Here is a 25,799-nt window from a genome sequence, read left to right as displayed (position 1 = left end):
TATAAATGAGTGAAATGGTAGCTGCATGTTCCTATGTGTGCCTCTCTGGCTGCAGACAATGTGCAGATGGCTGCAGGCGAATGAATGTGTCAATGTGTACATATGCATGTGGGTGTATTTTTAAGAGCAGATAGTACAAATAAACAGCATAAACAAGATGGTTGGGAGGAGGTGGGTTTTTAAATACTTAGGAAGATAAGCAACTCCATAAGGACTTTGGAAGCACTCATTATGTACAAATAACGTATATGCTAATTACAAATTACTCTTTTCTGCTCATTAAAGCAGAACTGCTGCACTTTATTAGTTCAGTTCTGGTTACTCTACACACTTGAAAGTAATAAAAATGACTCTGGGGTCAGGAATACACATGCATAGGGCAAAGGGAGCCACTCAGGCAATGTGAATGGTCACTCAGGCCAGGGACCAGGGCATTGAGGATTCCTCCATGTCCCTCCCACTGCCATGTTCAGTCGGTCACCAAACTCAGTCAAACCTACCTCCTTTCCTTCATCTCCAGTACCACTGAGCTGATTCAAGCCCCATACCTTTTCCCTGACACCTCCTGGAGAGCTATGCACACTGCCTCCCACTAGTCTCCCTAGCTTGTCTCCCCACTTCCAGTTTATTCCCCAAGATGCTGCCGGCAAATCCACCCACTTAAAATCGCCCTCCATTTTCCCATCACCACTGGATAAAGCTCCAACCCCATAGCTTGTCCAACCATGACCTGGCTCCTAAACACCTATGTGGCCTCATCTCCCTGTACTTCACAACTGACAATATTCAGTGACTCCCAGTTAGTTTCCTGAGTCCCTCCTTCCTGCGGTTGGGACTTCTGGGTCTGGGCACACATTTTTCCCCAGTCCCTAAAGTCCTCTCTTTACTCTTCCTGTTCCACAGCACAGGCTGGATTGCAAGGTGGGCTCTTATTTCATCTTGCAAACCCCTGCTCTGGGAAACCATCCCCTAGTGTGTCTAGCATATCACTAATTCCTCCACTTGCCTTCCTCTGTCCTTTGTACCTGAGCATTTTGTTTCCTTATTGCCTATCTTCCTCCCCCACTAGACTGCAAGCAGGGGTCTTGTTTTATTGCACCTACAACAGTTGCTGGCATATAACAGACATTCAACAAACATGTGCTGAATGAAAAATTAATTAAAATCTGTATTATACTGCTCAGCTCTTCATATCATCACTGTAACTGTTATAATCTGCTTCACCCCTTGCAATTAGGGTTTTAAAATAATTAGTAAACACTGGCTTGAGTTCCCCTGCACCTCTTCACCCTAGGACCTTGGCTCTTGGATAACTCCCAGTTCTTCTGCTAGTCATTCCTGCTCTTTCCACAGGCCTGAACAGCTGGAACTCAGGTGCACCACCTAGAGGCTGCAAGGTAAAACAACTCAGAAACAGAAGGCACCGGAAGCAGCCTTCTTCTCTGTAGGATGCAGGGAGCAGTCACTGGGGTTATTTCCATCTGAGAATGAGTCAGAAGAGGTTTCCAGACTCAGCTCAGGTGATATGTGCAGCACTAGTTTTTGTCACACACTGTAAGTCCTGATCACAAGTGCAGGCTCCTCCCACCTCACCCGTTCCTACTGTGTTCTCCCTTTGTGCCCCTCCTGCTCAGCAGACTTCTGTCCTACCCATTTTATTCAAAGAAGTCCTCATAACCTGGAAAGTCAAAAATTGTGTTCCTTCTCTGATGCTCTATTTCTCGTATGAAATTTGTTCATCCTATATCTAGTAGCTTTCAATGTCTAGATACTAAGAAGTATAGACTTTGTGAGGTCATAACAATTTGTCTAGTTACAACCTTTCCCAAAGCCAGTGGTTGGCTCCTAACTTTATATTTTCATAACAAAAGAATCCATTCAAGTCCCTCTTCCCAGAGATTTTCTCAACTATGACTTCTTATCCTTCCCTATAACACAGAAGCAGTAATCAACTTTGAAGTGGAAGCTTTTTTATTAACAAATTAAATATTTCACAAAATATTTTACTTACCTGGAGCCAGCTATACAATTATTTGTTTATAGGTTAGCATCCTTCAAGACATGTCAAGACTCTTTTAAGGCAAGGTTTATCCCATCAACTTCTATATACTAGGCTTCAACTCAAGCTTTTTCCTGAAAATCCAGCAATTTGAGAAACAGATGACACCACTTATCCATCCTCTTCCATGCTCAGGAATCTGAATGCTCTTGGAGTTTCTTAAATGATTAAAATCTGAATGTGAAAGTATTTGAGAATGCATGAGAAGGAAAAGCAACTCTAAAACCAACATCAAAAGAATGAGATTACTGGGAAATTGACCCAGAAATTCATCCGTAGGGAAGAGGGCTGTGGAAGGTCATGTGCACAACTGAACAGCAGTAAATTTCTCCATAAGGGAAGGCAGCTGAAGTTTGTCAGAATATGAAATAAAGAAGACCCAAAAAAATGGAAGGATGTACCATGTTCATGGATGGGGAGACAATAATCTGAAGATAGCAATTCTCTCCCAAAGTAATCTATCTCTAAATTCAATGAAAAATCTATCAAAATAAAAAAAAATTGTAGTACATAACAAACTGATTCAAAAATTCATAAAACTGTGCAAATAACAAGAGATAACTATCATAATTTTGAAGAATAAGGAGGATAAAAAGAAGGAAGATAATGAGGAGTGAGAGGGACAACTTTCCTTGCTAGATATAAAGAGTAACTATTCTTACAACTCAACAATAAAAGACCCAGTGTGAAAATGGGCAAAGGATATGAATAGAGCTTTTTCCAAAGAAGATACACAACAGCCAATAAGCACATGAAAGGTGCACAACCTCATGAATCATTAAGGAAATGAAAGTCAAAACCACAATGAAATACTACTTCACACCTACGAGGATGGCTATAATTTTTTTTAAAAAAGAAAATTAACAAGTGCTGATGAGGACTGGAAAAATTTTGAGTCCTCATACATTGCTGGTGGAAATGTAAAATGGTTGGAGCCAACATTTTGAAAAACAATGTAACAGCTTCTCAAACTGTTAAACAGAGTTACCATATGATCCAGTAATTCCACTCTCAGGTACATACTCAAGAGAATTAAAAACATATGTTCATAAAAAACTCATACATGAAAATTCATAGCCAAAAAGAAGAAAAACCCAAGTGTCCATTAACTAATGAATGGATAAACAAATTGCAAGATATCCATACAATGAAATATTACTCAGCCATGAAAAGCAATGTGGTATAGTTACATTCTACACATTGATGAACCTTGAAAACATTACATCAAGTGTATAAAATATCCTGAATAGGCAAATCTATAAAGACAAAAAATGTTATTAGTGGTTTCCCAGGGCTGGAGAAGGGATGAGGAGTTTGAGGTAATAGTTTAACGATTTATGGTTTCTTTTAGGGTAATGAAAATGTTTTAAAATTGATCGGAGTGATGGTTGCACAACTCTGTAAATATACCAAAAAAAAATCCACATCAAAGAGCACACTTTGAAAGGATGAAATTTATGGTATGTTAATTATATATCAATTTTTTAAAGAGTCATTATAAAGCTACAGCAACTAAAATATGTAGTGCTGGTGTAAGGACCGACAATTAGACAAAAGAAAAAAAAGAAAGCTCAGTTTATCCATGCATAAAGGAACATTATATATGACAGAGGTGGCATTACAGATCAGCAGAGAAATGGTTTCATCAATATATGATCTTGTACAACGATGTATGTGAGAATTGAAATAAAATTAAATCTCACATCTACACTACTTACACACAGGAGTTTCAGTTAAAGAACCTACGTTCTAAAAAAACTGTAAAACTTTCAGAAGAAAATATAACAACACAACTTTATGACATCAAGAGAGATTTCTCAACAAGATGAGAAAGTACAAACCAAAGTGGGGGAATTGGGACATCTTTTTTACATTAAAATTAAAACTCTGGAAGAATATATAATACCATTAATAAAGAAAAAGGGAAGCACATAACCAAGAAAGGATTGGTTTCTGGGATGTATAAAGAACTCCTAAAATTAATTTTTTTTTGCTGTGATCATAGGCATAAGTCACCATGCCCAGCCTCTTCTAGATAATTTTAAGTTCTGTGATACATGTGCAGAATGCGCAGGTTTGTTACATAAGTACACATGTACCATGGTGGTTTGCTGCACCTATCAACCCATCATCTAGGCTTTAAGCCCTGCACGCATTAGGTATTTGTCCTAATGCCCAATGCCCTCCCCTTGCCTCCAACCCCAATAGGCCCTGATGTTCCCCTTCCTGTGTCCATGTGTTCCCATCATTCATGCAGTGTTTGGTTTTCTATTCTTGTGTTAGTTTGCTGAGAATGATGATTTCCAGCTTCATCCATGTCCCTGCAAAGGACATGAACTCCCTCTTTTTATGGATGCATAGCATTCCATGGTGTGTATGTGTCACGTTTTCTTTATTCAGTCTATCATTGATGGAGATTTGGGTTGGTTCCAAGTTTTTGCTATTGTAAATAGTGCTGCACTAAACATACGTGTGCATGTGTCTTTATAGTAGAATGATTTATAATCCTTTGGGGATATACCCAGTAATGGGATTGCTGGGTCAAATGGTAGTTCTGGTTCTAGATCTCTGAGGAATCGCCACACTGCCCTCTACAATGACTGAACTAATTTACACTCCCCCCAACAGTGTAAAAGCGTTTCTATTTCTCCACAGCCTCACCAGTGTCTGTTGTTTCCTGATGTTTTAATAATCGCCATTCTAACTGGCGTGAGATGGTATCTCATTGTGGTTTTGATTTGCATTTCTCTAATGACTAATGATGATGAGCTTTTTTTCATCTGTTTGTTGGCCACATAAATGTCTTCTTTTAGGAAGTGTCTGTTCATATCCTTCACCCTCTTTTTGATGGGGTTGTCTAAAATTAACTTAAAAAGTAAACAATATAAAAATGTGGAAGGAATGAAACCAGCAATTTACAGAAAACATCAATAAAAAATTCTCAAAATCACTAGCAATTAGGGAAACACAAATTAAAACAATGATGTACCACTTCTCACTCTTCATATTTAAGTATGTGTGAGTTGCAGCGAAAATATAAGAAAATGAAAATTCTGATAAACTCTTGATGGAAGTATAAATTGATGAAAACCATTGTAAAAAAAAATGGCAAAATCTGGTAAAGATACACCACTGTGAGCTGAACATTTATGTTCCCCCAAAATTCATATGTTGAAATTCTCATCCCCCGGGGTGATGGTAAGAGAATGTGGAGACTTTGGAAAGTGATTAGGTCATGGAGGTGGAATCCTTATAAGTGGGATTAGTGCTCTTTTATAAAAGAAACCCAAGAAAGACCCCTTACCACTTTCGCCATGTGAGGTTGCAGTGGAAAGAAGACTGTCTATGAGAAAGTGGACCCTCACCATACCCCAAATCTGCCATTTCCTTGATCTTGGACTTCCTAGATGCCAGAACTGTAAGAAATTTCTGTTGTTTATAAGCCACCTGTTTGTAGTATTTTGTTATAGCAGCCTGAACAGACTAAGACAGATTCTTATAGCATAACGCTCAACTATTCTCATTTTAGATCTGAGATGGTTTAGATCTGTGTCTCCACCAAGTCTCATGTGGAATTGTAGTCCCCAGTATTGGAGGTGGGTCCTGGTGGGTGGCAGTTTCTCATGAATGGTTTAGCACCACCCCCTTGGTGCTGTTGTCCTGATATTGAGTGAGGTATCATGAGATCTTGTTGTTTAAAAGCGTGTAGCATCTTCCCCCTCTCTCTCTTGCTCATGCTCCCACCATGTGAGACGCCTTGCTTCCCCTCTGCCTTCCGCCATGATTGTAAGTTTCTTGAGGCCTTTCCAGGAAGCAAGCAGATGCCAGCAACATGCTTCCTGTACAGCCTGCAGAACCATAAGCCAATTAAACCTCTTTTCTTTATAAATTACCCAGTCTCAGGTATTTCTTTACAGCAATGTGAGAACAGACTACACAAGATCTAACCCTTGAAAAGGAGAGCAACACATAAATATTTAGAGATCCTTGAATAAGTATGTTTATTGTAACACTTTTTTCACAACATGGAACAACTTTGTTTAAATTCTCCATGTGTATCTTTTGAGTCTCAGATGACTTTCTGAGTCATCTAAGACATTTCTTTTCCAAAGCATAGCATGCTTGCTTGTTTCTTAACCTTCTTTTTAATTGACACATAGTAACTGTGCATATTAATGGGATACAGAGTGATATTTGGATACACTATACAATGTGTGGTGATTAGCAAATTCATCACCTCAAACACTTGTCATTTCTTTGTGTTGAGAACATTAAAAACCCTCTCTTCCAGCTATTTAAAAATATACAATAAATTATTGTTAACTATAGTCACCCTACAGAGCTATGGAACAATTGAACTTATTCCTCCTATCTAACTATATTTTTGTATCCATTAACCAATTTACTTTTTCTTCCCTCCCCACTACCCTTCCCAGCTTCTAGTAACTACAATTCTACTCTTTGCTTCTATGAGTTCAACATTTTTAGCTCCTATATATGAGTGAGAACATGTGGTATTTATCTTTCTGAGTCTGACTTATGTCATTCATCTACATTTCCAGGAATGACAGAATTTCATTCTTTTATATGGCTGAATAGTATTCCATTGTGGATATGTACCACATTTTCTTTGTTCGCTCATCTGTTGACAGACACTTATGTTGGCTCCATATCTTGGCCATTGTGAATAATGCTGCAATAAACATGGGAGTGCAGATTTCTCTGCAAGCATTTATTATAACAGAGAAAGCCTGGATGCAACTAGGGATAGGGAAATTGATAAGGAAAGTATAGATTACAACTACAGTTTAGCATAGCAGCTCGAATGAATGAATCAGAGCCCTAGGTATCAACATCAGTAAATCTCAAAGGTATAATATTCATTAATGTTTTCAGAATTATACATGCAGTATAATATAACTTATATGAATTTTAAATATTTAAATCAAGCAAATTGTAGATATATATCCACATATAAATTTTTTAAACATAGAAAGAAAAGACATATACCAGCTTGTCAGTGGTTACCTTTGGGATAGAAAGATGTGTAAGAAAAGAATGGGGCCCTTTTCTTTAACTGTATTTATAACATTTTATTCTTTAATTGGTTAATCCAAATATGGCAAAATACTAACATTTGTTAAATCTAAGTGGTAGATGAATGTCTGTTCTACCATTATCTATAATTTTCTGTATACTTTAAAGAGTTCATAACTAACATATAGAGGACCACAAGACTGGAATCAAGAAACCAATTAGAAACCGGTAGCAAGAATTCAAGGAGATGATGGAAATAGAGACCCAGGGGATATCAGGAGGGGTGTGAACGTGGATGTGGTTGAGAGTAGGGGAGATTTAGTAGAGAGAATTCATAGAACTTGGTGACTGTTTAGATAGAGTGGGTAAAAGAGACAGAAAAGTTGGGCGGGGTGTGGTGTGGTTCATGCCTGCAATCCTAGTACTTTGGGAGGCTGAGGCAGGTGGATAACAAGGTGAGGAGTTAGAGACCAGCCTGGCCAACATAATGAAACCCTATCTCTACTAAAGATACAAAAAATTAGCCAGGTGTGGTGGCGTGCACCTGTAATCCCAGCTACTTAGGTGGCTGAGGCAGGACAATCGCTTGAACCCGGGAGGCAGAGGTTGTAGTGAGCCGAGATGGCACCATTGTACTCCAGCCTGGGTGACAGGGCGAGACTCTATCTCAAAAAAATAGACAGAAAAGTTAAAAATGCTATGCATTTTTTTTTCAGCTAGAACAAATTGATGAATACTTGGTGGTCATTGACTGAGACAGAAAAGAGAAGAGGAAGAGCAGAATCAGGCCAAATATTGACTAAATTAGGAAAATATTTGTTTTGAGATTTTAGGCAAACAAATGGGCCTCTGGTTTAGTTATCAAAACCAAGACTTGAGGTTCTTAGAATGTAGTTGGCAAATTAAGACAGGAACAGTGTGTAGAGTGGAAAGAAGGGAACACCCCAAAATGTAAGGTCTTGAGCCAAGAGAGAAGAGCCTGCAAATGTGACTGAGAAGTGACTAGAGAGGTAAAAAGAAAACAGAGAGTGTGGGGACTCAAGAACAAAAGAAGGGAAGATCAAAAATGAGGAAGGAGGTCCGTGCTATCTGGTGCAACTAGGCCCGAAAAGTCCCCACTGGATGTAACAATACAGAGGTTAGGTCTCTGCTGACCTGAGAGTAGAAATCAAATTGTGGAGGACTAACAGGTGAGAAACATTCATAGGCAAATGTAGACATTTGCTTTAAAGTCACACTGCCTGGGATCAAACCTTACACTAGTATGTATCCCTGGGCAAGTCACCAAATCTCTCCATATCTTAATTAGGTGTTAACTCATGTAGTATTAATTTTTCATAGGATTATTGTGAGGATTAAATAAATTAAGCCAAGTATAATGGCACATGCCTGTACTTTCAGCTACTCAAGAGGCTGAGGTGAGAGGATTGCTTGAGGCCAGGGTCCAAGGTTGTGGTATGCTGCAATCAAGCTGTGAATAGCCCACTGCACCCCAGCCTGGGCAACATAGTGAGACCCTATCTCAAAAAAAATCAATTAATACTAGGCGAGTTAGCACATTCATTATATATTGTTACTGTATCTATTCACAAGAGTCAACAAACACACACCACTATTATTATGAAATACGGTTGAGATGGGGGAGAAAATAGGATAGTAGCTAGAAAAAGCCTTGAGCCAAATGATGATAGTTGGGTGAGAGAAGCTGAACATGTTTAGAAGCTGATGAAAAACCAGTAGGAAAACAAGTTGAAGATTCGGGAGAAAAAGAAGAGATTGTTTATGGACAGAGTTACCTGGGGAGGCTGCAGGGTTGGGATCCAGAGTACAAGTGAGGAATTTCACCTAATGGTGGAGACCATAAACCTCTTCCATTGTGGTGGGAAGGATGACAGACAGCATGGATAGAGGCAGAGATATACTTGAAGGTGGGCAGCCAGGGTAAGGAACAGAAAGTTCAGAGTATCCATCCCACTGATGGATTCTGTTTTTTTCAGTGTCCCCGTATATAAGGTTGTCTTTTTCTTTCTTTTTTTGTTTTTTTTTTTTTTGTAAAAGGGAGATATTGAAATCCAAGGACACTAGACACCACAAGACAGCCACTTCGGAGAATGAGACAGAGACCCCAAAAGAAAGGTAGATCTCTGGGTAGTACTGGGATCCCAGGCCAGTCTGGAAACCAGAGGAATTTACAAGACATCAAACACAGGCACCCAAGTAAGCACAGGTTTCCTGGGTCAACCCAGAATTTTCTGCCATCTGATAAGTAAGGAAATACCAGAGCAGGCAAAACTCAAGAGGACCGGTTAGGCACCAGGGCCTTGAGGAAGCCTGCCAGCAGGTGGCTGGGTTCAGACACACAGTTAACGTTGAGTGGCAGGAGGAGTGTGCATTCTGTGCAACTGAGCAGGAGCTGAAACTGAGGCACAAGGCCCGTGCAGTCCTAGCAAGACTGACTTGATTTTGAGTCCCATAGCAATGATCTGGAGCTGCTCATTAGTCTATTCTGTCACAAGTCAGGACTGACCAAGAGCCCTTATTGACATGGCTTAGAACCTACCAGGGAGCTGGTTAAACACACAAATGTCCCCTCCCCGTGCTATGAGATTCTAAAACTGTAAATTGAAGTTAGGAAATCTCCATTCTGACTCACAACAAAGTTTGGAAATCACTATCCCATATACTGGGACTGAGCTTATCTTGCAGGTTATGAAGAGGCTTCAGCTGTTCAGGAGCCAGGCTCTGGCCAGGCTTGGCATATGGCCCAAAGCCCCTGAAGCATGAGGAAGCTGGTAAACCCACAGCATCTTCCAAGACATTAAGGGGTTAAGCAAAGTGCTGGGGACCTGCATACTTTTATTACATTATAGGGATGTTATTGCATTATAAATAATGCCACAGGATGCATTATTTATACATTTAATATCAGGCTTGCTTATAAGTCAGATCTCTTCACTTTTAGATAAATACTCATCTGCAACCCACCTCCAGCAGCCATGCACAGACAGGAAAGTGGAGAGGCACCACGCTCCTGCTCTCTCAGACAGCAGAGGGAGGGCAGACACATGACAGAGACAGCAAAAACCCTGTGATGGGAAGCACATAATGTCTTTATGAAAACTAACAGATGGCTCTTTCGAAAGCCCTTTCAGTTCTCCTCTATTCTGATAAGAGAGCGGTTAAGCAAGATATACTGGAGAGAGCTTTATGGGTTTGTACTTATTGTACAAACTATTGTACTCCTAAGAGCCTAGAGAGCAGGAGACAGGGAGGCCAAGTGCATGCAGAGGGTGTGGGAAGACAGAGGATGATGCCTGGCTCCTCTGCCCAGCTCTGCTGCTGGTGTGGGTCTGCACACGGAACTGAATTGTTACTAGTTGCGAAATAGGAGCAATGATAGCCGCTCTTTCTCATTCATTCAAATATTTGTTCATTCAGAATATTTACCATGACAGCTTTCCACGTGCCAACTCCTGGGCCAGCGGCTAAAGGAGATCCAGAGATGAAGAATACCAACCCTCTCAAGGGACTCTGCATCTGCATAAAGACAGACCTATCCAGATTTAGCTGTGACCTGTGATATAGAGCCATCCACAGCAAAAGCCAAGACAGTGAGCTGTAGAGTTCAGAGGAAAGTGCGGCTACCCCAGCCGTAAAACTACTATTATTATTATTTTCATTATTATTATTATTATTTAACTAAACACAATCACTATGATTTATATGTCAACAAGTCTCTGAGTAAATATGGACTGAGTACCTTTGTGTGTCATCCCCTGTTCCAAGTACCAGGGTTACAGGGGAGGCCAAGACAGACTGGGTCTTGATGTACTCAAAACTCACATGCTGGTAGAAAAGACAGGAAACAAGTCAACCAACAGAATAACTTCGGAGACTGAAAGTACTAGTAATAGGCCGGGCGCGGTGGCTCAAGCCTGTAATCCCAGCACTTTGGGAGGCCGAGACGGGCGGATCACGAGGTCAGGAGATCGAGACCATCCTGGCTAACACGGTGAAACCCCGTCTCTACTAAAAATACAAAAAACTAGCCGGGCGAGGTGGCGGCGCCTGTAGTCCCAGCTACTCAGGAGGCTGAGGCAGGAGAATGGCGCAAACCCAGGAGGCGGAGCTTGCAGTGAGCTGAGATCCGGCCACTGCACTCCAGTCCGGGCGACAGAGCAAGACTCCGCCTCAAAAAAAAAAAAAAAAAAAAAAAAAAAAAGAAAGTACTAGCAACAAAATCAGTCAGATAGAGGGGAGTGTAGTTGGGGTGGGAAGACTTCTCTAAGGAGGGAACATTTGAGCTAAAACCTGAAAGAGGTCATGTGAAGATGAGAGACAAGGCGGCGGGGGCGGAGGGGTGTGCTGAGGCCTTGAAGGGTGAGTAGAATTTGTACAGGCAGAATTGAAGAAAATGAGTTTTTCAGATGAAAGGATACAGTTGAACACAGACACCAGTGGTAGAATAAGGTCAGGTACAGAAGAGTCACAGTTAAACTAGGAAGGAATTACCAGGAAGATGGGGGATATCAGGCTGGCTGGGGCCGATAGGTAGAGAAATCCAGAGGACGTCCCGAGAGGTCTATACCTCACCTCACAGGAAGGGGCAGAAGGAAGAAGGGAGAGGGGAGAGGGGAGATGCTGTGGCCTGCAGAGCACAGAGGTGGGCTTTCAGCAAATCTAATAGCTGTGAGTAGAGCGGATGACAGAGCCAGGGAAAAGAGCGGAGGATAGAAATTCGCCATAGAGCTGCCCCAGCCATCCAAGAGAAGCACGCTGAAGGGTGCTTGATTCTGTCCTTTACAGGACTAAATCATCACATCTAAGTCCCATGCTCTCTCGCTAATTTCCACTCATTTAGAAACCCAGAAGTTCTTTAAGTATTTGGGATAGAGGACACTAGCTTGGCAAGGATGTTTCCTTTTCTGCCACACACCTTGAAAATTTAAAAGTCCATAATTTACAACCCATACACAGCCAGGTGTGGTGGGTCATGCCTGCAATCCCAGCACTTTGGGAGGCAGAGGCAGGTGGATCACCTGAAGTGAGAAGTTCCAGACCAGCCTGACTAACATGGTGAAACCCCATGTCTACTAAAAATACAAAAAAAAATTAGTTGGGCGTGGTGGTGCATGCCTGTAATCTCAGCTGCTCCACAGACTGAGGTAGGAGAATCGTTTGAACCTGGGAGGTAGAAGTTGCAGTAAGCCAAGATCATGCCATTGCACTCCAGCCTGGGCAACAAGAACAAAACTCTGTCTCAAAAAAAAAAAAAAAAATACAAAAATACAAAAATGCAAAAATTAGCTGGGCGTGGTGACAGGTGCCTGTAATCCCAGATACTCAGGAGGCTGAGGCAGCAGAATCGCTTGAACCTGGGAGGCAGAGTTGGCAGGGAGTTAAGATCACATCATTGCACTCCAGCCTGGGCGACAAGAACAAAACTTTTTTTGAGACAAAAGTCTCAAAAAAAAAAAAAAAAACCATACACACACAGTGATATCAACTGGTGAAAAAACGTCTAGTTTACTTAATAATATTGTACCGATATCAGTTTCCTGGTTTTGATCATTATACTATGATTATAAAATATGCTATTGGGGGAAGCTGGGAGAATGGGATTTTTCTGATTACTTTTGCAACTTTGACATGAGTATAAAATTAGCTCAAAATAAATTTTTTAAAAAAGACAATGATTTGGTGTCTTTGCTATCTGGTCTTACAAGTGACAACTTCTACTAAGCAAAAAGTAAAAAGTCCAATGGGTGCATAGAGTGAAAGACACCTATCTGGTAACATATCCCACCCCATGAGCCACATGCTCGGACCTCCCTACCCCCACTCCGCTTTCTTTCAACAGCCTGGATGATCTTTTGTACTCACCAACATGGTCTCTTTGCCTAGTCCCACTCGCTGCTCAATACCCATCAGTGGCTCCACATTCCATTGAGGCTAAATGAATGGATTTCTCAACAAATCATTAATGCTTCTCATGATCTGGCCTCTGCCAACCTCATCTCATGCATTGCTTCCTGCTCTCTTTCTTCCAATTACACTGTCCTACTTTTGTCTCTTCAGTCGTGCTCAGCTTTTTCCTTCCACAGTGTCCTTGCACAGCCTAAATCATTTGCCTCGTGCACAAAACCTCTGCCCCATCTGTCACCTTGCCCAGTTAAGCCTCATGTCTCCTCCAAGGCTCAGCTCAGCTCAGCCTCACCCACTGGCCTCTCTGGCAAGAAGGAATCTTTTTACTTTATGTTCTCATGACACATGCCTTTTCTTGCCACTTTCGCAGGTGCAATTTTCCATGCATTAACTTGCAATAATCTTTCATTACCCTTCTCCTCCCTAGTCTGAAGTTGCATGAGAATGGGGCCTATGTTAGAGAGATTCCATTTTTGCATCTGTCTTTGCTTTAAATTTTTAGTTTGGACTCTTCACTGAATCCCCAGCATCTAGCACAGTCCCCAACATGGGACAGGTGTACAGAGAATGGTTTTGGGGGTGAGGAAGAGAGTTAGAAAGAAAAGAGCAAGGGAGAGAGAAAGGGAGGTAAGAAGGAAAGCAAAGAGGGAGGGAGGCCAGGAAGGATGCAGTCAGTCATGGAGACAGCAGAAATAGAAAGCACAAACCCAGGGAAGAGAAACACAAGGCATCCCAGGCCTGAAGATTCCAGATATACCCAGAAGCACATCTTAAATGGGCAGCAGCAAAAAGTGTGTGAAGGAAGGAACAGCTGTGGGGCAACTGTGTGCCCCAGACCTAGAATGGAAGAGAAGACCTTGGGAATTCTAGACAGTTCACGCCCTTTTGAGAGGACCATTTTGAGATGGAATCAATGTGACCTGGGCTCCAGTGAGGCCTGGGGAATGAGAGCTTTCAGTGTAGACAGGAGTCAGTTGCCTGCAGTGCTCCATTGCAAAACTCCATGGATGTTCTCTGCTGACCCGAGAGAGCTTCAGATGCCAGGAAGTTGGCCTTGAATCCTGTATACTGCAGAATGTTACTGTATTCAGAAATAGGGTCTTTACACAGGTAATTAAAGTTAAGTGAGGCCTGGCATGGTGGCTCACGCCTGTGATCCCAGCACTTTGAGAGACTGAGCTAGGCAGATGGCCTACGCTCAGGAGTTCAAGACCAGCCTGGGGCCTGGGCAACATGATGAAACCCAATCTCTACAAAAAAAAAAAATACAAAAATAATTAGCTGGGCATGGTGGCAGCTACTCGGGAGACTGAGGTGGGAGGATGGCTTTAGCCTGGGAGGCAGAGGGTGCAGGGAGCCGAGATCACGCCACTGCATTCCAGCCTGGATAACAGAGCCAGACCCTGTCTCAAAAAAAGAAGAAGAAAATATATATAAACTTAAATGAAGTCATTGGGGTAGGTTCTGGTTCAGTATGATCGGTTTTCTTATAAGAAGAGGAAAATAGGGCATAGACGTACACAGAAGGAAGACTGTGTGAAGACACAGTGAAGAGACAGCCATCCACAAGCCAACAGGAGAGGCCTTAGAATAAACCAACCCTGCCAACACCTTTATCTCAGACTTGCAGCCTCCAAAATGGTGAGAAAATAAACGTCTGTTGTTAAAGTCACTCCGTTTGTGCAACTTTTTTACAAAAGCCTGAGCAAACTAATGTAAATCCCACTCCATTGAACAAGTGCTCATATTGAGACTATTCTAAAGGAAGGCCTGAGAAAGAAGGAACGGTTATTGAAGGTGTCCATGCGCATGAGCCTGTCACTCCTCTGGACTCTGAAAAGGGGACAACAAAAAAAAAAAAAAAAAAAAAAGGAGATGATGTGGTATGCAGGATATGAGCGCATGCTTTGGAATCAGAACTAGCTGAGTCCCAGCTCTGCACTTACTTGTTGTATGACTTTAGACAAGTTACCTAATCTCTCCAGAACTCAGGTTCCTCCCCTGTAAAATGAGGTCAATGATAAAACCCACATAGGACTATGGTGAGAATTCAGACAGGGGAATGAACAGAAATCCTGTAGCCCGACACTGATTGCATTAGCTGTTAGTGGTATTACCATCATTGTGGATGTTGTGGGTTTTTTCTGGTGCTAAAACAGTTTATTATATATTATGAGGAAAAGAAGGAGGCAGGAGAGAGAGAGAAATCTAGTTTATATTTTTATAGAAAATGAGCCCCCGCCTTGTAGGACCCCCACTACTGCTCACTTGGCCACAGTTCTATGCCCCTGGGGACTCATTTGGCTCCTTTGAGTCTTGCTGTCCTGTATGCACACTAAGAGAAGGAATCAGGCCAGGTGTGGTGGCCCATGACCGTAATCCCAGCACTTTGGGAGGCGGAGGGCAGATCACCTGAGGTCAAGAGTTCAAGACCAGCCTGGCCAACATGGTGAAACCCCGTCTCTACAAAAATACAAAAATTAGCCAGGCATGATGGTGGGTGTCTGTTATCCCAGTTACTTGGCAGGCTGAGGCGGGAGAATCGCTTGAACCCGGGAGGCATAGGTTGCAGTGAGCCAAGACTGTGCCATTGCACTGCAGCCTAGGGGACAGAGTGAGACTCCATCTAAAAAAGAAAAAAAAAGAGAGAGAGAGAAGGAATCACCACTGTGTTCAACCCCGAAACACTGCAACTGCAATTTGAGTCCTGATCTAATTGGGAGACCCTGAAACCGCATCCCTCGCTGACCTCCTGGCAAGGTGAGCCAAGATCTTGCCTCTAAGCAACAACACGTTCTCTCTCCCAGTTGCCCCAGTCCCGGATCAGAGCCTTCCCTCAGCAAATCATGGTAATAAATATGATCTGAAGCGACTCCAGCTCTTACAGCCTTAATAAATGGGTTGCCATAGTGGCAAATTCAGGCACGGAGAGCATCTTTTCAATAAAGGCTGAGAGGGTTATTAATAACATTAATGTAGTGCCTCATGGAGTCACAGCGTCACAGAGAGGGCCTCTCGCCCTCCTCCCCCAGCCCATCTCTCCCAGGACTGGCCAGCAAAGCTGCCTGGTTGTGACCGCTATGGGGTTGTGACCTGTGAGAGTCAGAAATCCCACAGCTGGAGCGAGGTGGCTGGAGACAGGGGCAGTGAGGCCCTTGGCCGGAGTTCACAAGGGAGTGTGCTTCCCCATTTAGCCAGCAAATGACCTTCCCAGCACCCGCTCTTTATGGGCTATGGAGGGTAGAGTAGAATAGCATGGAGGGTGAAAGGACACTCTTTCAAGATGAGTAGACCTGGGCTCAAATCCCAGCTGACTTCTCATCCACGCCCTCCCTGGAGGCATTGTTTAAAATTGAAAAGCCCCTGGCACTTCCTATCAGCTTATCCTGGTTACTTATTTCTCATAGCACATGTGGTCATCAGAGCAACTCACCAAATATTTCTAGCTCTTCACCTTCTAAACCCATGTCAAAGTTAGAACTCTTTCTGTTGGGTAAGGCCAAAAAATTCTGAGCAGAAAGGACACATGTCACTTCTAGGCCAGGCACCTAATTGCCCATATGAGACTCTTTCCAGAATCTTGCTTCGCCTTGCAAACATTCAAGATGGTGGGTGCCCCACTGGCCTGGTTCCCTGAGGGACCAAAAGGCTGTGCTCTTGGGCCCACCCAGTGGGGCATAAAGCATCGACAAGAAATAAATCCTGGTTGAAGCCAGGGGTCACAAAATTTCTGGCTTTGAGAGCCACACAATTCCTGCTGCAGCTACTTAACTCTTCTGTAACATGAAAATAGGCACAGAAGCACATGGGCATGGCTGTGTTCCACTAAAACTTGATTTACAGAAACAGGCAGTGAGCAGGATCTGACCCATGGGTCAGAGTTTGCTGACCCTTGCTTTAAGCCATGCCTGTCCTGACTGATAGGCCCTTATTCCCTTCTAACGTTCTATATTGTTGATTCATTTCATTCATTCATTGTCCACTCTCCTCAAGTACAATGTAAGCACGTTGAGGTCAGGGGCTTCCCTTAGCCCCAACTATACAAAAGCGTCTGGAAGAGAGTGAATGCCCAATAAATCTTCTTAACTAAACACTAAATCATTTGCTGTGGAACCATAAGTCAGTCATTTAACCTCCTTGAGCCCAGGTTTATTCAACTGTAAAAAGGAGGAGAATAAGAGATAGACCTCTCCAGGTCAATGAGGATGCTCTGCGGATGATGCATGTTAAGTGCGTGATGTATAATGTGTTCCGTAGTGGCAGTTATTCTTTGCCATGTCTGGCACAACAGCCCTGCTGAATCCAGCTCTGCAGCGGACTCTGCCTATCCACTTCAATGTTCTCTGTAAAATGGGAGCACAGCTGCCCAGAGTCAATATTAATTAAGGTGGATGTGAAGCTGCATGGCTGTAAGATTACTCCCTGGGGCTGTGCTTTAAATCAGGAATTGCAACCACCCACCCACAGGCCAAATCTGCTGGCTGCCTGCTTTTGTAAATAAAGTTTTACTGGCACACAGCTACGCTCCTTTGCTTAGATACTGTCTAAGGCTGCTTTTACATGAGACTTGAATAGCTCCAACAGAGACTGCAGGGTGCTCGAAGCCTAAAATATTTACTGTCTGGCCATTTGTAGAAAACATTGCCAACCTCTGCTCCAAACGACTAAGGAATCAAGAAGGACAAGGTTAAGTGGTCGCTCTCACCCACGCTTATGTTTATACAGCTGGTTTGCAGGATCCGTGTGCAGTGGCTGATGGTTTTGTCTGTCCTATTTTATCTTGTAAAACTAAACCCAGTGCTACCACCTGAAGAAAGTTTCTTATGTTTGGTACTCTTGCACAATAAACTATGCTGCCCATCTGTGTCCTATCAAAAATGGGACTGCAAGGCCATCTCTGTCACTCATCCATCCATTTATTTAGTCCTTTGGCAAAAACATGTTCTGAGGCCAGGCACAGTGGCTCACACCTATAATCCCAGCACTTTGGGAGTCCAAGGTGAGTGGATCACAAGGTCAGGAGTTCGAGAGCAGCCTGGCCAACATGGTGAAACCCCATCTCTACTAAAAATATAAAAATTAGCCGAGCATGGTGGCATGTGCCTCTAATCCCAGCTACTTGGGAGGCTGAGGCATGAGAATCACTTGAACCGGGAGGCAAAGGTCGCAGTGCACTGAGATCACATCACTGCACTCCAACCTGGGCAACAGAGCAAGAATCAGTCTCAAAAAACAAAAAAAAAAAAAAAAACAGTTCTGAGCAGCTAGTCTGCTACAACGAGCAAGATTAATTCCCTACCCTAGTGGAAATATAGTCTAATAGACAAAAGAAGCACAGGATTTAAAACCAAGGATCGTGCTATGAAGAAGAACAGGATGCCCTGGGAGCAGTAATTGGACTGTTGTTTCATGCTTATTTGATGTATTTCTGAAAATGTCAACAGGGAGAGATCAAGGACAGACCCTAATGACACCTCAATAAAAGATTCCCTCGTGGCTGATACAAACTATGGGTTCACTGATTTATTGATCATTCCAGAAAAAAAAAAAAAAAAAAAGCAGGATGGATGGCAAGTAACATTCATTGAGCCTCTATCATGTGCCAGACCTTGAGCCAAGAAATTTCCCTTGATCATCTCAGCCAAGGGGAAAGGCAAGAGGAGCAGGACTTTTGTCCTGCCCCAGCCAAACACAAGAAAGTGGCTCAGAGAGGTTACACATCTCGTCTAACTGCAGAGAGAGGTCCAGGATTCCAATCCAGAGTTTCTCATTTTTCTGTGCACTCTTACCATGTTGCCTCCCACTCCACCTAACATCAAAATCGAGTCATTCATGTCTCTCCACTCTCTCCTCGAGGATATTGAGGATGTGGCTCAGTATAACCTTCATTCATTCACTCACCCATTCGTTCATTATACAAACATATGAAGTGGTTCCTCGGTGGCAGCAGCAATGACGGATGTGAGTCTTGCCTTCACAGGGTGCGTAGTATGTGGCACATAGTAGGTGTTCAACAAATACATGCTGAACGAAGTACATAATTTCCCAAATGCCCTGTTGGACTTTAGGTTCACTCTGGTCATATCATATGCCTGTCGAGGTGGCACTTCGTGGAAGAAGGCCTTTAGAAGCAACTAGCAGTCAAGGAGACGGTCTCCTCCCCATTGCACACCAGCTGTGTGATATCAGACAGGTCCCTTCATCTCTCTGAACTTGAACTTTTCACCTCTGTAACTGGCACCATATTAACAACCCACACAGATGGCACAGGAATGGCATGGGATAGTATCATGTACATAGTTCCTAGCACTGGACCTGTCACTTAGAAAGTGCTGAGGTAATAGCCAGTAATCGCAGTAATTAATATTTATTCAAATCACTATTCAACTCAGTGCCACACAGGGTTCTCGGCACTTGACATATATCAGCTTATCCCACCCTCACAACCAGCCTATGAGGAAGGAACCATGATCACTCCAGGTTGCAACTGAAGAAACTGGCAGAGAAAGTGGATGATTTGCCCTAAGTCTCACAACTACTGAGAGAGAAGTCAGCCAACAGGTGCCCAGTAGATCTTGGCGTGCTCCCTCACCCGCTTCCCATATCTGCTGAAGAAGAAAAGCCCCCTCAATTGACACATTTGCTGGTTCCAACGGTCTCCACTTCCTTCCCAGCTTTTCTTTAATAGTCCCTCTAGAGCTTCACCACCTGAACTCTGCATCCAGCTCACTCACAGCTCCAGGGGTTTCAGAGTGGCCTCCCGGGACCCTGAGGTCCTGCCCAGGTGCCTCTCAGGACATGCTAGAGCCACAGAGGAGGTGGTGAGAGGGACCCAGCTGTTCATTTCCACTCCACTCCAAGCAGCCCTACTTTTTCTGTCTTTCATGGGCCATGGCTTAAGGACACTTTCAGGATACCAACTTTTGTTTCCCAGGGTTTAAGGTCTCCATGATTCTGTGAAGGTCACTGGCCCGGCCTCAGGCATCTTTTCTACAATTCACTCAGTAACTGGAATGTGACTTGTTAAGATCTAGAGCCGGCAGAAAGTTGGGGGCGGAGCAAGATGGCCGAATAGGAACAACTCCAGTCTCCAACTCCCAGCGCGAGCGACACAGAAGACCGGTGATTTCTGCATTTTCAACTGAGGTACTGGGGTCATCTCACTAGGGAGTGCCGGACAATCGGTGCTGGTCAGCTGCTGCAGCCTGACCAGCGAGAGCTGAAGCAGGGCGAGGCATCGCCTCACCTGGAAGCGCAAGGGGGAAGGGGATCCGTTTTCCTAGCCAGGGGAACTGAGACACACAACACCTGGAAAATCGGGTAACTCCCACCCCAATACTGCGCTGTAAGCATACAGGCATTCCAGGAGAATATATCCCACACCTGGCCGGGAGGGTCCCACGCCCACGAAGCCTCCCTCACTGCTAACACAGCAGTCTGCCGCGATCTATCCGCAAGGCAGCAGCGAGGCTGGGGGAGGGGCGCCCGCCATTGCTGAGGCTTAAGTAGGTAAACAAAGCCGCTGGGAAGCTCGAACTGGGTGGAGCTCACAGCAGCTCAAGGAAGCCTGCCTGTCTCTGTAGTCTCCACCTCTGGGGACAGCGCACAGCTGAAGACCAACAGGGGAAGTAGCGGGAGCCGGTGCAGACGCGAACGACTCTGTCTGACAGCTTTGGGGAGAGCCGCGGATCTCCCAACGCGGAGGTTGAGATCTGAGAACGGACAGACTGCCTGCTCAGGTGTGTCCCTGACCCCTGAGTAGCCTAGCTGGGAGAAATCCCCCACTAGGGGCAGTCTGACACCCCACACCTCACAGGGTGGAGTACACCCCTGAGAGGACACTTCCAAAGGAAGAATCAGACAGGTACACTCGCTGTTCAGCAATATTCTATCTTCGGCAACCTCTGCTGCTGATACCCAGGCAAACAGGGTCTGGAGTGGACCTCAAGCAATCTCCAACAGACCAACAGAGAGTCCTTCTGACTGTCAGAAGGAAAACTATCAAACAGGAAGGACACCTATACCAAAACCCCATCAGTTCGTCACCACCATCAAAGACCAGAGACAGATAAAACCACAAAGATGGGGAAGAAGCAGGGCAGAAAAGCTGGAAATTCAAAAAATAAGAGCGCATCTCCCCCTGCAAAGGAGCGCAGCCCATCACCAGCAACGGATCAAAGCTGGTCAGAGAATGACTTGGACAAGAGGAGAGAAGAAGGCTTCAGTCCATCAAACTTATCAGAGCTAAAGGAGGAATTACGTACCCAGCGCAAAGAAACTAAAAATCTTGAAAAAAGAGTGGAAGAATTGACAGCTAGACTCATTAATGCAGAGAAGATCATAAACGAAATGACAGAGATGAAAACCATGACACGAGAAATACGTGACAAATGCACAAGCTTCAGTAACCGACTCGATCAACTGGAAGAAAGAGTATCAGCGATTGAAGATCAAATGAATGAAATGAAGCGAGAAGAGAAATCTAAAGAAAAAAGAAGAAAAAGAAATGAGCAAAGCCTGCAAGAAGTATGGGATTACGTAAAAAGACCAAATCTACGTCTGATTGGGGTGCCTGAAAGTGAGGGGGAAAATGGAACCAAGTTGGAAAACACTCTTCAGGATATCATCCAGGAGAACTTCCCCAACCTAGTAGGGCAGGCCAACATTCAAATTCAGGAAATACAGAGAACGCCACAAAGATACTCCTCCAGAAGAGCAACTCCAAGACACATAATTGCCAGATTCACCAAAGTTGAAATGAAGGAAAAAATCTTAAGGGCAGCCAGAGAGAAAGGTCGGGTCACCCACAAAGGGAAGCCCATCAGACTAACAGCAGATCTCTCGGCAGAAACTCTACAAGCCAGAAGAGAGTGGGGGCCAATATTCAACGTTCTTAAAGAAAAGAATTTTAAACCCAGAATTTCATATCCAGCCAAACTAAGTTTCATAAGTGAAGGAGAAATAAAATCCTTTACAGATAAGCAAATGCTTAGAGATTTTGTCACCACCAGGCCTGCCTTACAAGAGACCCTGAAGGAAGCCCTAAACATGGAAAGGAACAACCGGTACCAGCCATCGCAAAAACTTGGCAAAATGTAAAGACCATCGAGGCTAGGAAGAAACTGCATCAACTAACGAGCAAAATAACCAGTTAATATCATAATGGCAGGATCAAGTTCACACATAACAATATTAACCTTAAATGTTAATGGACTAAATGCTCCAATTAAAAGACACAGACTGGCAAACTGGATAAAGAGTCAAGACCCATCAGTCTGCTGTATTCAGGAGACCCATCTCACATGCAGAGACATACATAGGCTCAAAATAAAGGGATGGAGGAAGATCTACCAAGCAAATGGAGAACAAAAAAAAGCAGGGGTTGCAATCCTAGTCTCTGATAAAACAGACTTTAAACCATCAAAGATCAAAAGAGACAAAGAAGGCCATTACATAATGGTAAAGGGATCAATTCAACAGGAAGAGCTAACTCTCCTAAATATATATGCACCCAATACAGGAGCACCCAGATTCATAAAGCAAGTCCTTAGAGACTTACAAAGAGACTTAGACTCCCATACAATAATAATGGGGGACTTCAACACTCCGCTGTCAACATTAGACAGATCAACGAGACAGAAAGTTAACAAGGATATCCAGGAATTGAACTCATCTCTGCACCAAGCGGACCTAATAGACATCTATAGAACTCTCCACCCCAAATCAACAGAATATACATTCTTCTCAGCACCACATCGCACTTATTCCAAAATTGACCACATAATTGGAAGTAAAGTACTCCTCAGCAAATGTAAAAGAACAGAAATTATAACAAACTGTCTCTCAGACCACAGTGCAATCAAACTAGAACTCAGGACTAAGAAACTCAATCAAAACCGCTCAACTACATGGAAACTGAACAACCTGCTCCTGAATGACTACTGGGTACATAACGAAATGAAAGCGGAAATAAAGATGTTCTTTGAAACCAATGAGAACAAAGATACAACATACCAGAATCTCTGGGACACATTTAAAGCAGTGTGTAGAGGGAAATTTATAGCACTAAATGCCCACAAGAGAAAGCAGGAAAGATCTAAAATTGACACTCTAACATCACAATTAAAAGAACTAGAGAGGCAAGAGCAATCACATTCAAAAGCTAGCAGAAGGCAAGAAATAACTAAGATCAGAGCAGAACTGAAGGAGATAGAGACACAAAAAACCCTCCAAAAAATCAATGAATCCAGGAGTTGGTTTTTTGAAAAGATCAACAAAATTGACAGACCGCTAGCAAGGCTAATAAAGAAGAAAAGAGAGAGGAATCAAATAGATGCAATAAAAAATGATAAAGGGGATATCACCACTGACCCCACAGAAATACAAACTACCATCAGAGAATACTATAAACGCCTCTACGCAAATCAACTAGAAAATCTAGAAGAAATGGATAATTTCCTGGACACTTACACTCTCCCAAGGCTAAACCAGGAAGAAGTTGAATCCCTGAATAGACCAATAGCAGGCTCTGAAATTGAGGCAACAATTAATAGCCTACCCACCAAAAAAAGTCCAGGACCAGATGGATTCACAGCTGAATTCTACCAGAGGTACAAGGAGGAGCTGGTACCATTCCTTCTGAAACTATTCCAATCAATAGAAAAAGAGGGAATCCTCCCTAACTCATTTTATGAGGCCAACATCATCCTGATACCAAAGCCTGGCAGAGACACAACAAAAAAAGAGAATTTTAGACCAATATCCCTGATGAACATTGATGCAAAAATCCTCAATAAAATACTGGCAAACCGGATTCAGCAGCACATCAAAAAGCTTATCCACCATGATCAAGTGGGCTTCATCCCTGGGATGCAAGGCTGGTTCAACATTCGCAAATCAATAAACGTAATCCAGCATATAAACAGAACCAAAGACAAGAACCACATGATTGTCTCAATAGATGCAGAAAAGGCTTTTGACAAAATTCAACAGCCCTTCATGCTAAAAACGCTCAATAAATTCGGTATTGATGGAACGTACCTCAAAATAATAAGAGCTATTTATGACAAACCCACAGCTAATATCATACTGAATGGGCAAAAACTGGAAAAATTCCCTTTGAAAACTGGCACAAGACAGGGATGCCCTCTCTCACCACTCCTATTCAACATAGTGTTGGAAGTTCTGGCTAGGGCAATCAGGCAAGAGAAAGAAATCAAGGGTATCCAGTTAGGAAAAGAAGAAGTCAAATTGTCCCTGTTTGCAGATGACATGATTGTATATTTAGAAAACCCCATCGTCTCAGCCCAAAATCTCCTTAAGCTGATAAGCAACTTCAGCAAAGTCTCAGGATACAAAATTAATGTGCAAAAATCACAAGCATTCTTATACACCAGCAACAGACAAGCAGAGAGCCAAATCAGGAATGAACTTCCATTCACAATTGCTTCAAAGAGAATAAAATACCTAGGAATCCAGCTTACAAGGGATGTAAAGGACCTCTTCAAGGAGAACTACAAACCACTGCTCAGTGAAATAAAAGAGGACACAAACAAATGGAAGAACATACCATGCTCATGGATAGGAAGAATCAATATCGTGAAAATGGCCATACTCCCCAAGGTTATTTATAGATTCAATGCCATCCCCATCAAGCTACCAATGACTTTCTTCACGGAATTGGAAAAAACTGCTTTAAAGTTCATATGGAACCAAAAAAGAGCCCGCATTGCCAAGACAATCCTAAGTCAAAAGGACAAAGCTGGAGGCGTCACGCTACCTGACTTCAAACTATACTACAAGGCTACAGTAACCAAAACAGCATGGTACTGGTACCAAAACAGAGACATAGACCAATGGAACAGAACAGAGTCCTCAGAAATAATACCGCACATCTACAGCCATGTGATCTTTGACAAACCTGAGAGAAACAAGAAATGGGGAAAGGATTCCCTATTTAATAAATGGTGCTGGGAAAATTGGCTAGCCATAAGTAGAAAGCTGAAACTGGATCCTTTCCTTACCCCTTATACGAAGATTAATTCAAGATGGATTAGAGACTTAAATGTTAGACCTAATACCATAAAAACCCTAGAAGAAAATCTAGGTAGTACCATTCAGGACATAGGCATGGGCAAGGACTTCATGTCTAAAACACCAAAAGCAACGGCAGCAAAAGCCATAATTGACAAATGGGATCTAATTAAACTAAAGAGCTTTTGCACAGCAAAAGAAACTACCATCAGAGTGAACAGGCAACCTACAGAATGGGAGAAAATTTTTGCAACCTACTCATCTGACAAAGGGCTAATATCCAGAATCTACAAAGAACTCAAACAAATATACGAGAAAAAAACAAACAACCCCATCAAAAAGTGGGGAAAGGATATGAACAGACATTTCTCAAAAGAAGATATTCATACAGCCAACAGACACATGAAAAAATGCTCATCATCACTGGCCATCAGAGAAATGCAAATCAAAACCACAATGAGATACCATCTCACACCAGTTAGAATGGCAATCATTAAGAAGTCAGGAAACAACAGGTGTTGGAGAGGATGTGGAGAAATAGGAACACTTTTACACTGTTGGTGGGATTGTAAACTAGTTCAACCATTATGGAAAACAGTATGGCAATTCCTCAAGGATCTAGAACTAGATGTACCATATGACCCAGCCATCCCACTACTGGGTATATACCCAAAGGATTATAAATTAGTCTACTACAAAGACACATGTACACGTATGTTTATTGCGGCACTATTCACAATAGCAA

This window comes from Rhinopithecus roxellana, chromosome 13, assembly GCF_007565055.1.
Source record: "Rhinopithecus roxellana isolate Shanxi Qingling chromosome 13, ASM756505v1, whole genome shotgun sequence".
Taxonomy (NCBI): Eukaryota; Metazoa; Chordata; class Mammalia; order Primates; family Cercopithecidae; genus Rhinopithecus; species Rhinopithecus roxellana.
This window is presented reverse-complemented; position numbering follows the sequence as displayed.